The sequence below is a fragment of the Bidens hawaiensis genome, unplaced genomic scaffold, assembly GCF_021521415.1.
Source record: "Bidens hawaiensis isolate Kalapana, Puna unplaced genomic scaffold, B.hawaiensis_p1.1 tig00074716_1, whole genome shotgun sequence".
In the NCBI taxonomy this organism is placed as follows: Eukaryota; Viridiplantae; Streptophyta; class Magnoliopsida; order Asterales; family Asteraceae; genus Bidens; species Bidens hawaiensis.
Genome location: NW_027502963.1, coordinates 22894 through 37487, shown reverse-complemented (window position 1 = coordinate 37487; position 14594 = coordinate 22894). Strand labels below are relative to the sequence as shown.

At 35.7% G+C, this 14594-nt stretch overlaps 1 pseudogene across 1 annotated transcript; it reads right to left on the bottom strand.

Moving 5' to 3' along the window:
* Positions 1 to 11332: 11332 nt before the first annotated feature.
* LOC143606417 (GATA transcription factor 5 pseudogene) lies at positions 11333 to 12346 on the bottom strand (annotated as a pseudogene). The gene is made up of 2 exons (XR_013148745.1): positions 12068 to 12346; positions 11333 to 11989 (listed from the first exon to the last, which is right to left on the bottom strand). The product of XR_013148745.1 is annotated as a GATA transcription factor 5 pseudogene (transcript).
* Between the last annotated feature and the right edge of the window lie 2248 nt (positions 12347 to 14594).

Sequence of the window (14594 nt, the reverse complement as noted above, 5' to 3'; positions counted from 1 at the left end):
AAATTAATAAATTTATAAAGTGGGAAATTAATCCTCAGTTCCAAAAGGATAATTAACAAATATTTTAGAAGCAAAAGTAAATAAAAACCTAGTGTAATTTGGTTACGATTATTTGTACATGACATGTTTGAAAAGGATTGACAAACGGGTCGGGTTGGTTTGGGTCATGGGCCAAAAACGGTTAAGGTCGAAACGAGTCAAGTTGAAAAGGGTTATTCTGGGCTCGGGCAGGAAAGCGCCGGAACAGTTTTCGGGTTGGAACTTGTTGGATTAAAATAATTACACATGTTGCGTCGTATGTCGCGTTACGTGTGTACCGACACTAGACTATGTTAGGCACGCACCATCACAAATTACGCGTGCACTGATCTTAATTGTAATTATATTTTACAAGTTAATTAATTATTAAATTGTCGATAGTGATAAATGATGATTATTATTATTTATTTGAACTATGAATTTTTATAAACAAACCAACGACAAAACACCCAATCACGCCCTGTCTCCATAGGTTGGAAAACAACGCAACGCTAAAAAAACACAAAAAGAAAATTGCATCGCTAGTCCATTACGGTAAATGAAGATTGGTTAGGGTCGATAGAGAATGATAGCCAATTTAGGTCGATCAGTCACGATCAATTATGGTCATTTATAGTAAATATGATCGATGGTGACTACTTAAAACTAATTACGTCAAGCTTGGTCAAGTGCAATGTTTAATGGCAAAACATAATCAATGTTGGGTAAATGCAATTTCTTATCAAACATAGTGACTCATTGTTATACATGAGTGTATGTGATCCATTATGATTTATAACGACCAGTTACGGCCAAGCATGCCAATATATTATGACTATCTTAACGTGTCATGCATATTAAGCAAAGGAGTCCCCGATAGGGAATAAAAATTAGTTGAAAATTAATTGAAATTAGTAATATTCAAAATGGTCGATCATAATTAAAATTAACAATGAATAACTAAACATCAGATATAAAAAAATAAAAAATATTAATGCAACTAATTTGAAAAACAATTTTGAAGTATAATAAATTAAAACGTTAAGAAATTTGTTTATATTAAATTATTAATTAATAACTAAGTACTACATTTAGGGGTTGTTTGATAGTCTCTTAATAGTCATTAATCATTTAGCTTTAAAGCTACCTCTTAACCTAAAAAAGTTATGAACCACTAAGAGGTAGTCTCTTAATGATCATTAAGAGGCTACCTGGCAGCCAATTAGTTATCCTCCACTTGTAGTCTAGTGGTAGGAAGGTTTGGGTTTTTCAGTGGAGACCCAAGTTCGATCCCCACTTGTGTCACTTTGGGTAGATATTGACAATGAAGGATTTGAATTAGACCTTTCGAGGTTGTCAGTTCAGATCCCGAGCCCATCCGGGTTTTCGTCCCACCGAGTTTTATGTCATTCTGCTATTGTGACGATACGACTGTCTAGTGGCAGTTGGCGGTATGACTTCCTGAAGAAGCACCTAAGCCACTCTGAATGCAGCGTAAGTCCAGTTAACACACACACATGCTGGCCAGAGTAAATGAAGTTCACCAAATTGGAGAGTGCAAACGTGCAATGGCCTAATAAAAAAATCACATATAAAAGTTAAATATATTACTCTGGAAGTTGAAAAATCTACATACTTCCCACCTAAATTTCCCAATCTAATCTCCCTTCATAAAACTTTATTATATTCCCGCTACATCCAAATTCGATACATCTAAATTCCCATCGTCCAATCAAAATTAAATCACAATTTAAGTTTGATACGAAATAAAAATCGAGGTTTGATTCCAATCACATATTCATATATGTTCACGCGGTTTCATAAATTAGAATTTTTGGACGTCTATTAACGTGTAGTTACTATGAACCTGTTTTTGATTGTTTAATTACTTGAAAGAAATTCGCATCATCTGGGGGTTTCAAAACCAACATTGAATCTGTTTTTTCTTTACTTCTATTATTATTATTATTATTATTATTATTATTATTATTATTATTTTGACATTTTGAGTAATCAATTATGGAATATTGGGTCAGGGTTCCACGTACAGTTAAATGGCTAAAACACAATTTGAAACTAATATTAATTGTTTAGGCACTACTGAGTAGTAATGGGTTTTTGACAAAGTCAACTTACTTTTCTCCAAAATTTTGGCTCCTCAAATCAACAAATCACATGATAAATCACAGTTCGCCAAATCAGAGACTGCATCCCCAAAACAATTTTCGGCCATTTGGAAATAAATAACCCTCATTTTTTGTGTATTGGCCGATAATAATCCCACCTTTAAAAATCACTACCAACAGTCCAACCTTTCAACTATTTTTGCCTCAATGACCCTCCGTTAAAAAACACTTAACGCCGTTACGTTTTTTCCGAGTTTCAAACCGATGTTTTAGGGCTTTTGATCGGAAGAAGGATACAAGTAAGTGATGTAAAACTTATCTCGAAACGGTGATCCAAATGACGAAACAGTATTTCAATTCAGGTGTTTGAATTTTCAATTAACAAAAATCAATCCATTTGATATATCGTTTAATTTCGAGATAAGTTTTACATAAGTTGGTTCGCATCATTCTTCTAACAAAAAGCCCTAAAGCATCGGTTTGAAACTCGAAAAAAAACATAACGACGTTAAGTTTGTTTTAACGGAGGACCATTGAGACAAAAATAGTTGAAAGGTTGGACCGTTGGTAGTAATTTTAAAGGTGATATTATTATCAACCAATACACAAAATATGAGATTATTTAGTTCCAATTTGCCCACTTTTTGCTTTTAAATCACCAAATCACATAATAAACTAGGTATATGTCTTCATTTGTTTATTTTCATGATCTGTTTTGTTCATATTGTATTCGAATCACAAAAACTATAAGCTAGAGTACTTGAAGTTAGAGAATTTTGATAGTTAGGGGTGCTTGGGATTACCTATTTTGGTATACTTATTAACTTATTAAAAAATAATAAGATGTTTTGGTTTGTTTTTGGTGTGAGAGTGATAAATTAATAAGTTACACTTTTATAACTTACTGAAAAGTTATAAGAAGTTTTCATAAGGAATCCCAAACACCTCTTTAGTGTTCGGTATAAAGAAGTTCTATTCGAGCTTATTTTGTTTCAAATTTTCACCAGAACTCTTAAATTTTAATTCATTAGTCATAGAACTTTTGTTTTCTAACGTCTTTTTTGTTGATGCAAATGATAAATGCAACTCTAAATGTTGCCAAAAAAATATAGCATACATAAGGTGACGCTAAATACTTAAAATTTAGCGAAACAAATACTAAAAGCAAAGTGCCACTAAAACCCAAATTTAAGCGGCACAACTGCTAAATGCGACTAAAAGTGTGTGCCAAGCAAATGTGGCATAAAAAAGTGTCATTAAAACCTACATTTCAGTGGCACAAATGCTAAATGACACTAAAAGTGTACGCTAAGCAAATGTGTCATACACAAAGTGCCATTAAAACCTACATTTTTTTAAACCAAATACTAAATGCCACTAAAAGTGTGTTTTAAGTAGGTGTGGCATACCCAAAGTGCCACTAAAACCTAATATAGTGGCCCAAAAGCAAAATGCACTAGAAACGTGTGACACTAAATGGAATTTTGTTTGTAGTGAATTAAGCACAAATATGTGGACCCCGCTTATCAGACACAATTTTTATATCTTATACAGTGAAATTCACATGTATTTATATTTTTTCTTTTTTAAGAAGATTAGCTGTGACCCACGCAAAAAATAACAAATGAAAAAATAAAGCAAAAGATTAAAATTTTCCCTTAAGATTGGTATTACTACACGCAGATAAGGTTCCATCTTAACAACAAAAAAAGGTGAAGTTGTATAAGGCCTTAACAATCAATTCAGATAATCCCGTATTATCACACGAAGAAAGTCCAAGGCTCTATACGAAACGCCAAAAAAATAAAGCAGAATATTAAAATCTTAACCCTCGGGCAAGATATGACTATCACGCAGGAGAGAATATAAGATTAGAATATAAGTAAAAGAATTTCTTTGCAAAATTAAAGAAAAAAACTAAGCCGAATTTGTTTGCAAATTGAACGCATGTTCACTCAGCAAACTTTAAACTTTTTAATACTTAAAGCAGAATTTAACTATGCATCAAAATGTTGTGCCACTAAATTCTTAGGTTTATATCTTTTCAGCACTTATACGATCTGTCAAGCCTATCACACACATCATGCAATTGATCTTACGACACTTTTTAGTCTAGTTTATCCATATGTTAGGGTCCACTAAGTCAATGTACTATCATTTCTCATATTGGTCAGATATCATTTCTCAAATTTTTATATTTTTCAATGTTTTCGTATTTTTATATATTCATACATAAATCATAATTTTTTTGTATTTTCTCATATATATTCTCTCCCAAAAATTAAAAACATAATGAAAGAAAATAAACAAAAGCTATAAAAAACAAAGTGATTAACCAAGCTTTTGAATTCCATTCAAAGTTTTTAAACCATTTAAACCAAGAAAATATGTAAAACTCGTTTTATCAAATGCTTTGGTAAAAAGATCAGCTTTCTGAAAATTTGTGTATATCTTTTCAAGATTAATCAATTTCTTCTCATAGCAGTCATGGATAAAATGTTAACGAATTTCAATATGTTTTGTTTTAAAGTGGTGGACGGGCTTTTTAGTAATACATATCGCAACAAAATTATCAATATAAATTGGAGTAGTAAGAAACTTCAAACCGTAATCCCGCAGATATTGTTGGATCCACAAAACCTATGATCAGCACCTCAAGGCTGCCATGTACTCAGCTTCGGCGGTTGAAGTGGAGACCGTTGTCTGTTTCTTACACTGCCATGAAACAAACCGGTTTCCTAAAATTGACATCCTGCTGTGGTAGACTTGAAATTAATCTTGCACCCTCCATAGTCTGAATCTATATAAACAGTAAGATCAAAACTATCATCCTTGGGATACCATAACCCGATGTCGGGATTACCCCTCAGATAGTAGAAAATACGCTTAACAACCGCAAGATAAGTTACTCGGGGACTCTATTAATACTTGGCACACAAACAAACTGCAAACATTATATCAGGATGAGAAGCAATTAAATTCAATAACGAACTGATCATCTCACAATATAGGGTCGGATCAACGGTTTCCTCCAATTCATCCGGTGATAAATTATGACCCATATGAAAAGGAGTTGAGGGGACTTTTCTGCAGTAATCTTGAATTGGCTCAAGACATCATTCGCGCACTTAGTCTGGTGAATAAAGATTCCAGTATCAGATTGGTGAACTTGCAACCCCAAGAAGAAGCTCATCTCTCCTATCGAGCTCGTCTCAAATTTTGTCTGCATAATCTTCTCTATTTCCTTACATAACTTGTCATTTGAAGAGCCAAAAATGATATCATCTACGTATATATGGACAAGAAGGGGATCATCTTCCACTGTCTTAAAGAAAAGAGTACAATCCATAGTCCCTCGCTTTAAGCCACTATCAATCAGATGGTCTGCCAATGTGCCGCACCAAGTTTTCGGGGCTTGGTGAAGACCTTATAGAGCTTTGTTTAATTGGTAAACTCGATTAGGATAGTTTGGATCTTCAAAACCAGGAGGCTGCTTCACATACACCTCTTCATGAATTTCTCCATTTATAAACGCAATTTTAACGTACATTTGATAGACCTTAAAATTCTTGAAAGCTTCATAAACTAAAAAGATTCGTATAGCCTACAGTCGTGCAACCAGAGCATACGCTTCAATGTAATAGTCTGACTTTATTTCGTACAATTACTCTCGTTCGTAATGAGAGATAAATCACACTTTAACTGTCCTAATTAGAGATCTATAACACAATCAATAAGACGCCAAGCACTGATTCCACTTGAGAATTCATGATTGATTCAACGTTTATGATATTGTCGATGATATGATAGTGTTATGATTCAATTAGGTCTACTGTGTGTAGTGTGTGTATTGAGAGTATTTTGACAGAGTAACGAGGCTAATGTGTATAAAATAGGAACTCTGTTAATTAGAATAAGTTACATGGGGTATATATAGGTGACGACTCATTCCTTAGCCATGCCGAACGAATGAGCATCCCATTCGTTATGCCATTCGCTATACAAACCATAGCGAATGGTCTTCGTACATTATCCTTCATTCACTAAACATCCTTAATGAATGAGGAACAAAACACGCTGCCTTCGCTATTATAACATTAGCGAATAAGCCTTACATATAATGACCGAAATACCCATATACATTATATCTATTTTCCGAATACGTTAAACAAAGATCGAAACGACAAACGATTTATCAACATCCCGACCACCACATATTCTCATCCATTGCTTATTAGACGCACAAAACATTCTGTGAACCTGGATTTGAAGATTTAGTGACTTGATATAGAGAAAAGGTACATAAATAATCTAATTAAAACACTTTTAAAACTTGATTACTATTATAACAATTTATTTTCACATAATTTTCATTTATTTCTTCTAAATTCATGCAAAATGTACAAAACAAAGCTTTAATCAGAAATGAGAGAGAAAGAAAAAAAAATAAGTAAAAGGACATCGGTTATAAAAAATGTATCATTTAAGCCAGAATAAATGATGTGTTTTATTTACTTACTAAATACTATTCATATTCACGTCTTTACTACTAAGACCCCGAGTTATATTTCCATCTCTCACGTATTACCAACGTTTTAAAACCAGGTTTTTTACTTATACCGGATTAGGCTAATAAATGTTACAACGATTGAGCTGGATTGTACATGAATGTTCAACCAGGTTGCATAGTTTACTTTGTAATTTTATATAAATGCAAATTCAACTAAAAAATAACCCAAAATTACATGATTCCCTAATAAGCAATGATCAAAAAGTCAATAAATAATTTAAAATAATCCGAAAGCATTCGATTTAATTGTTTTTGAAGCTTTGATAATAGTTTACTCGATTTTGTTTTCTTTTCTTGTAAACAACAATAGCATGTCTTACAGTCACTAGTTACCAGTAAGTCAGGAATGGGAATTGTCTTCGGTTATATTCGCTATGATTAAAGATCTTTTTTTTTTGTTTAAATATGGGGCGCAAAGTGTAAAAAATCTCTTAGGCTAAAACCGGTCTATGGTTTAAACTTGTATTTTAGAAAAAACCACTGGTATGAAGATTTAGTAAACCGTCCTAAAATATCGATCTCAAAATACCAGGCCTCTGTATAAAATCCAGTATTACCGGTTCAACCGGACAATATGAACCGGTTATATATATATATATACACACACACCAGTGAGTGGGTGCATATGGTGTTGTACCATGTGTTAGTTTTGTTTGTAACTTGCTCTTTCTCATTTCATTTTGACAAATGTCCATGCAATTTGGCACATGTCTGTATTTTATGTGTAGCCCACAGTTTGATTATTGTTAACTCTACAAGTTGATCTTCTTCTACTCTAGAATTTCATCTCACAAAACACAGTGACATAAAAGTTGTGTTTCTTTTAATCGTCTTTTTCTCTGAATTGTTTTGTTATGATGTCTTAATTTTAGTTTTCCTTATTTGCTTATTCGACATTGTATGTATGCTTTGCAGGTGCTAGCGGTCGGAAATGGGGCTGTGTCACTGTGATATGAGTTTGTCATTGGTAGGTACGTTTGTTGTCTCTCATTCTTTGTTTTTCTATTCGGACTTTAGGATCATTATGTTCGTATGATGTGTTGCACTTTGGTTGTTCGACGAAATGTCTATGGTTGTCGGTTTTTGTTTTTCTTTTGGTTTGTGTTACGGAGGTTATGTTTGTTGGTTATTTGGCTTAGGTTTTGGTTTTTGTTGTGATCCAGTGGTGTTTGCCTGCCTCTGATTTTTTAGTGCAGTGGATATGCGTTAATGGGTTGGGTGTTCACGGCTAACCGACTGCTGTCGGGTTCTATCTGGAAACCTAGGTAGCGATGGTGGTCCGGTGGTTTTTTCCGGTTCTCGGACGTCTAAGAAGGCTGAGGTAGCTGCTACCTAATGTAATTGTCGGTATTTTGCTTAAATCTTCAATATATGTACTCTATGATGGCGCTCCGCTATTTAGTGTGGCAACCAATGCTGTAGCTATGGCAGCGACCTGGTGTCGGGGTAATTGCACATCAATTATGATTTAATTTATTCACTAAATCATTGTTTCTTACAATAGTGCTTAGTTTTATACATTTGGCTTTTGATATTGTGCATTTTCCATTCATGTTAGGATGCTCCATGTCTGATGTATGATTTACACCTGCCACAGCATTTGCTTATTTATGCTACCTTTTGGTTTTGTTGAGAACATACACTTGAATAAATAGTCGATAGATCTCCGATGATTATTCGCAAGCGGTGTAATATGGTGAGCTGCACTTTTTGTTCTGGTCTATTGTGACTTTTTACAAATTGAACTTCAGTTTGTGCTGCTCTGTTGTGACTTTGAAAGAATTTCATTGTCATTTAACTGTAGCTTCTTGAATAGTTTAAAGGAATTTACTTTAACTCGCCAATGATGTGTATCTGAGCATGTGCTGTCTTGGATTGGCAACTGGCATTGCTTCGTTGTCGATATGAAAGAAATATCGCCTCATTACAAATCTCATGGTGTTCATTTATGGTTGTGATAATGTTTCGCTCATAGGCATAGCAACCTAAGTTGCAGCCATGGTGCGGAGCTGAACCTGTTGTGAATGGCTATGATGATGTTTGGTTTTTGGCATAGCATGTATGTTGTTGCCGTGATACCGACAAGAGCCTCGAATTGACTTAACCTTTAATTTTTAATTACGAAATGTCGCTTTAAACTGAAACTATGAAAAAACTCACATCTGCATATGGGCTATTTGCATATATGTTTGGGGTTTATTCATCTTCATCTGTAAGTTTTAGCATTAAACAATTTTGCTCAACCTTTATTGAAACTTTGGTTTGTTAATCTATTTTTTAAAGGCCTGAAGTAATGATTTCTATGTGTGTAATAATGTCTCAAGCCGGTTTAATATTATGATGCATTTGACTCCTGAAATCCAAGGAGTTGCTACACACATACATCTGTGAAGAAATACACCTGTGAAGAATAATCCACAAGGTGCTGCAAAGGTAGTTTGTTTCCTAATTACTAGATATTATTATTAGTTCTTTTAATTAGCAATTTGTTTCCTAATTACTAATATGTGTATATGTTTTACACTTTATGCTGTAAAATTAGAAGTGATGACATCGCTAAGTGGATTCACTAACAAAGTAAAACAAAAAAAAAAAAAAAAGCCATGGTTGTCATTTTTTGTTTAAATCAGAATTGTTCTTGAGAAGGGTAACTTGTAGGCACAACTTTTGATAGGACAAGGGCATACTTTTTGTGAAAAATGTACTTGCTCTTGCTATGCAAACCCAAAAAATACCCAACAAAATTGGGCAACCTAGGTTTCAAAATGTCTTTCGATATTATATAGCACATACTGGCATATGCAACTCTAACGTATATCTATGTAACATATATTAGAAAAAGCAGTATGGACTATGCCTAACATGTTTGCATTCGTCACCAAAACACACACATCTGATGGGCAACCTCACTCCGCCGCATCGCGACGGGTGAGCCTACTAGTTCCTTATCAATATCAATACAATAAAAATCAATATAGTTTTTTTAAACTTTTTTTTAATTAAATAATATTTTTTTATATTTATTATTATCTCTTCTTTCTCGTTTACTCACAACCACTTTCAGAATTACTAAAAAATTAAACGGTATAAACAGTACCTGTAAACTCAAATTTATCTTTCTAATACAACATTTCATCACTACGTTACTCACGATCACTCATATCCAAACCATACAATTTATAAAACTTACTCATATACTTACAGGGAACAAAATACTCACTCCTAACTTACAATATGATTAGCAAAAGTATAACTGCGCATAACCCTTAAGCCTTTTAATAATTTTCTTTTTCCTTTTCTATAACCAATCATGTTATCCTACGTGACTCATAACTCTATTTTTTCCCTCTCGTCTTTTAAAATGTGACGTTTGATAAACTTTTAAATGCATCGTTATTTAAAATATGATGTTTGATAAACTTAAATGCATCGTCATTATGATGTGTTCATTTATATCTAGTTTCGATATACTTTTTATTCAAAACTAAATTCATTTATATCTAGTTTTGATATATTTTTTATTCAAAACTAAATTGTGCAAATGTATAAGTCATCAAATCACAAACATATAAACCATTAAAGCTACTTAAAAGTTTCAACACAACCTTTAAAACATGATGCATTAAAAAATTCAGATTTTGGCGTTGCGAAATACGTATTTTTAACGTTTTTATGTGAAATTTTTGCATGTGATGAATTTTAAGTCGTCAGCACGCTAGTTCTTTTAAATTCTGAATATATGTTGTTGCATGCTTATTTTTATCTATGTTTCGATATAACTTTCATTTAAAACCAAACGCAATAAAAAAATGGTATGTTTTTGTTTTTTAACTTTAAAAATTCGATGGGGTTTTAAATTCCAAATATACCATTCCAACATGTATAGCGTACAATTTGATATAAATTTTATACCTAAATAAATATAAGTTGAGTCAATAAAATAAATAAGTCGAGTCAATACTACGTATATTTTTATATTACTTTCTTCTATCAGTTTGGTGTTCTGTATAAAAATGAGTTATTATCACACACGATCTTAATAACAAAAAAGTAGAATAAATAAGCAAATAAACTAAAATATGAGCATTTGTATCGAAGTTTAAAGTGAAGAAAGAAGCGAAGTGGCAGAAAGAGGGTTGCATGTGCGTGCAATCAACAAAACCCCTGGGCCCACATCTTCTTTTTAAATTTTCTCGTGCGGTGTGAAAGATACTTCCCCCTCCAATCCTCATGACGTCCAAACCTCTTCCCTATTCTCAACCCTTGATCTCCATCCAACGGTTGAGATCACACGATGCATACTAACTTATCACACATCCGTTCCCACACTAACGTTATCAAATTCATAAGTTTCCCACTTTTCAACGGCCTCACGGGTTTTATTAAACTTTCCTAACTAGTCCTTCAACTTTACCACAACATCAACTTGTACCCTTACACTTTTAGCGTACAAAAATATAAATAAATACTTCAAAAATAAAAAGCTACACGAAAGTCTCATAATAATCAGTTATCATAAATAAACCTACCGGTCTGAACCGGATAACTAACTTATTAAACCGGGTTCCTACAAATCCTAAATAACTAAATTCTACTAGTTTCCTACCTAATAATTTCTTCAAAAACTCCTCAACTGAAAAGTTAAACCGCCACCGCCGTCGCCGCCGGCCACCTTTTTCTGCCGCATTTCCAAAACTTTCCGGTGGTTGTTGGAATGAACTTCACTAGAAAACGTCGGGCTACAAGCCGGTCTATATTCGGGTAAAAGCCGGCCCGACTTGTACCGGACTCCACAAGCGTTACACAAAGTCTTGGCTCCGAGCGGACCGGCTCGCCACTGCGGTGTCTTTTGAACCAAACAGTGACTGCACCGGCGTGGCTGAGCCGGCTCAGCTGCGCCGACGGCTACGTTTCTTTTTTTCGGTTTTTTAACCGGCGGTTTTCCGAAAATTGACTCGGCGGTTTGGATGGACTCCGGGAATAACATTAGCCATGTGTTTGAAGTGTACGAGGACGAGGAAGAACTTGACGCCGATGAGTCTGTCGCCGGCGACGACACCAACGACCAGACCCGGCCGACGGTTCGTGAGCGTTTGCTTCTTGCTTTGGTGTGAACCGGTGTGGTTAACGTGGGTTTAGGGTTTCCGGTTACGTGGCTTTCCGGTTCAGTTTTTTTCTCCGGCAACTTTCCGGCAGGGCATGTTAAAGAGTACCCGCCGGAGAATGAGTCGTCGACGAAATGAGAAACCCATTCAAGGTCTGCAACGTCATCAGCCTACCACAAAATAATATTTATTTTTGTTCGGAAAATTATAAAAAAAAATCGAAATTATTTGTCTGTAAAAGACCTTACCGGAAGGCAAAGGTCGTTCTCCGGCAGAGAAAACCCGACGGAGGTGTCGTTAGTTTCGGTTTTAACCGGCGAAAGCTTAACGCTTTTGTCATTATTAACGTCAACAACGACATGGGTTTCATCGTCTTGTTCCTCGAAACCACCGTCGTCGGAGAAATCAAGAAGGCCGTCAACGAAGAAGTCGTCGCCAACAACCGCCGAGAAGTCGCCGTGTGGGTGGTTAGGGTTTGGTTTAACGGCGTTAAAACTGTTTTTCAAGGCGCCTTGAACGCATTCCATGGTGAATTAACGCAAGGAAAAGGAAGAAAGAGAATGATGAAAATGGAGGAGCGATGGTAAATATTATTATGGTGGTACGTTTGGTAAAGCATTGAATGAGAAACAAGTGCTTTTCAAGTGATTTAGTACACCTCAAAAGTATACATACATTATTAGGCTGAGGGGTGCGGAGCGCGAGAAAGGGCGCAAGAGGCGAGACGGTCGCGCCCCGGGGCGCGAGGACCACACCACCGAGGCGCGAGAGGGGCGCGAAAGGGGCGCGAGCGCGGAAAAAGAGGCAGGCGCCAGGGGGGTTCGCGGGACAGGTTGAGCGTGAGGGGCATGGGGAATGGTGAAAAAGAGCCGTTTGAAAGTATAAATGAGCCGTTGGCTCTTAATTTTTAAAAAAAAAAAAATTTTCTACTCCTATATATTACCCATTTTATACAACACTTTAACACAACTTCAAAAAACATCAAACTTACCCATTTCTTTATACAACACTTCCTATATATTACCCATTTCTTTCAAACTTTTTTAAAAAAACCTTTACAAAATCCTATATAATACCCCTAAATCAACCCATTTTTACCATATCAAACACAACTTCAATCTCCAAACAACCCATCGTCCCATTTTTTTTTTAAAAATAATGTCGTCGTACTCGTCTGATTCCGACTCCTCCGAAGAGGATGATTTGCTTATTCATGTAGGGGGAGTTTTGACCGCAGCCGTGGTAAATCTCTTGCAAAATCAAGCCCATCAACCCCGACTCCCGAGGGTTAGAGCACCACCTCGTGATCGTGATCGATCGGGTGCTAACGATACTTTGATGAGGCATTATTTTAGCCCTCAACCGGTATACGCGGAGTCGGATTTTCGAACTCGTTTTCGAATGAGCAGGCAATTGTTCACGCGTATAGCGAGTGATTTAGAGTCACGGTATCCCTTTTTCCAACAAAGGGAGGATGCTAGGGGTCTTCCCGGTTTTACCCCTCTTCAAAAATGCACGGCTGCTATCCGTCAACTAGCGTACGGCATCTCGTCGGACGCTTTGGATGAGTATTTACAGATGTCGAAAAGGGTTGCACGTGAATCCCTTCATTTTTTCTGCCAAGGTAAAAAACATTAATTTTACTTTTTATTAAATATTTATTACATTTTTTAATATATATTGTACGTAGGAGTCATATCGACTTACGCTCGGAGATATCTGCGTAAACCTACAACGTATGACATCCAACGCATATATGAGGTGCACGCAGAAAAACATGGTTTTCCTGGGATGCTAGGTAGCATCGATTGTACGCATGTTGGATGGGCTATGTGTCCAACGGCCTGGCGATGTCAGTTCCACCGTGGTGATCATGAAGGGCCGACCCTCATACTTGAGGCGGCGGTGTCACAGGATCTTTGGTTTTGGCATGCTTTTTTTGGTGTTGCTGGGTCAAATAACGACCTTAATGTTATCGATCAGTCACATTTGATCAACGACCTTATCGACGGGGTTGAACCACCTCAATCTTTTGTTGCAAATGAAGAACTCTTCAAGTACGGGTACTATCTGGTCGATGGTATTTACAACGAATGGGCTGTGTTAGTTCAAGCTTTTACAGATCCAGTCGCCGACAAACGGAAGTATTTTACGAAGAAGCAAGAGTCTGCTAGAAAAGATATTGAAAGAGCTTTTGGAGCTATAAAAAAACAATATTATGTTCTGGCGAACCCGATACGTTATTGGACTCGGGAGAGGATAATGGACGTCGTCTACACGTGTCTTATCCTACACAACATGACGTTAGAAGACGAGGGCAAAGCTATATGCCAAAACTACCAAGGTGACATTCCGCCACAACCGTCCACAATCAGTGATCAACAAAAACTTCATAACATAGCAAATATCAAGAGCCGTGAGATACACGGGGATCTTCGACATGAGTTGGTTGAACATTTGTGGGCGAGGCGACCAGAGGATCTTGTATTAGATTAGTTTTATTATTAAATATTATTGTTTGTTTAATTTTTAGTATGTTTTTTTATTATATGAATTTTCAAAAAAATGTGTGTTTTTTTAAATAATTTATGAGTTTTTTTAATAATACGTTTTTTTAATACATTTATAAAACAATAAAAAAATAAACCGCTCGCGCCCCCTCTCGCGCCCCTCCACACCATGGCCCGGGGCGCTATCACCACTACCAACACCCATCTTATCAACTTTCTCTCTCTGCCACACGTCACAATATTATTGGCTGGCGCCCCCACTCGC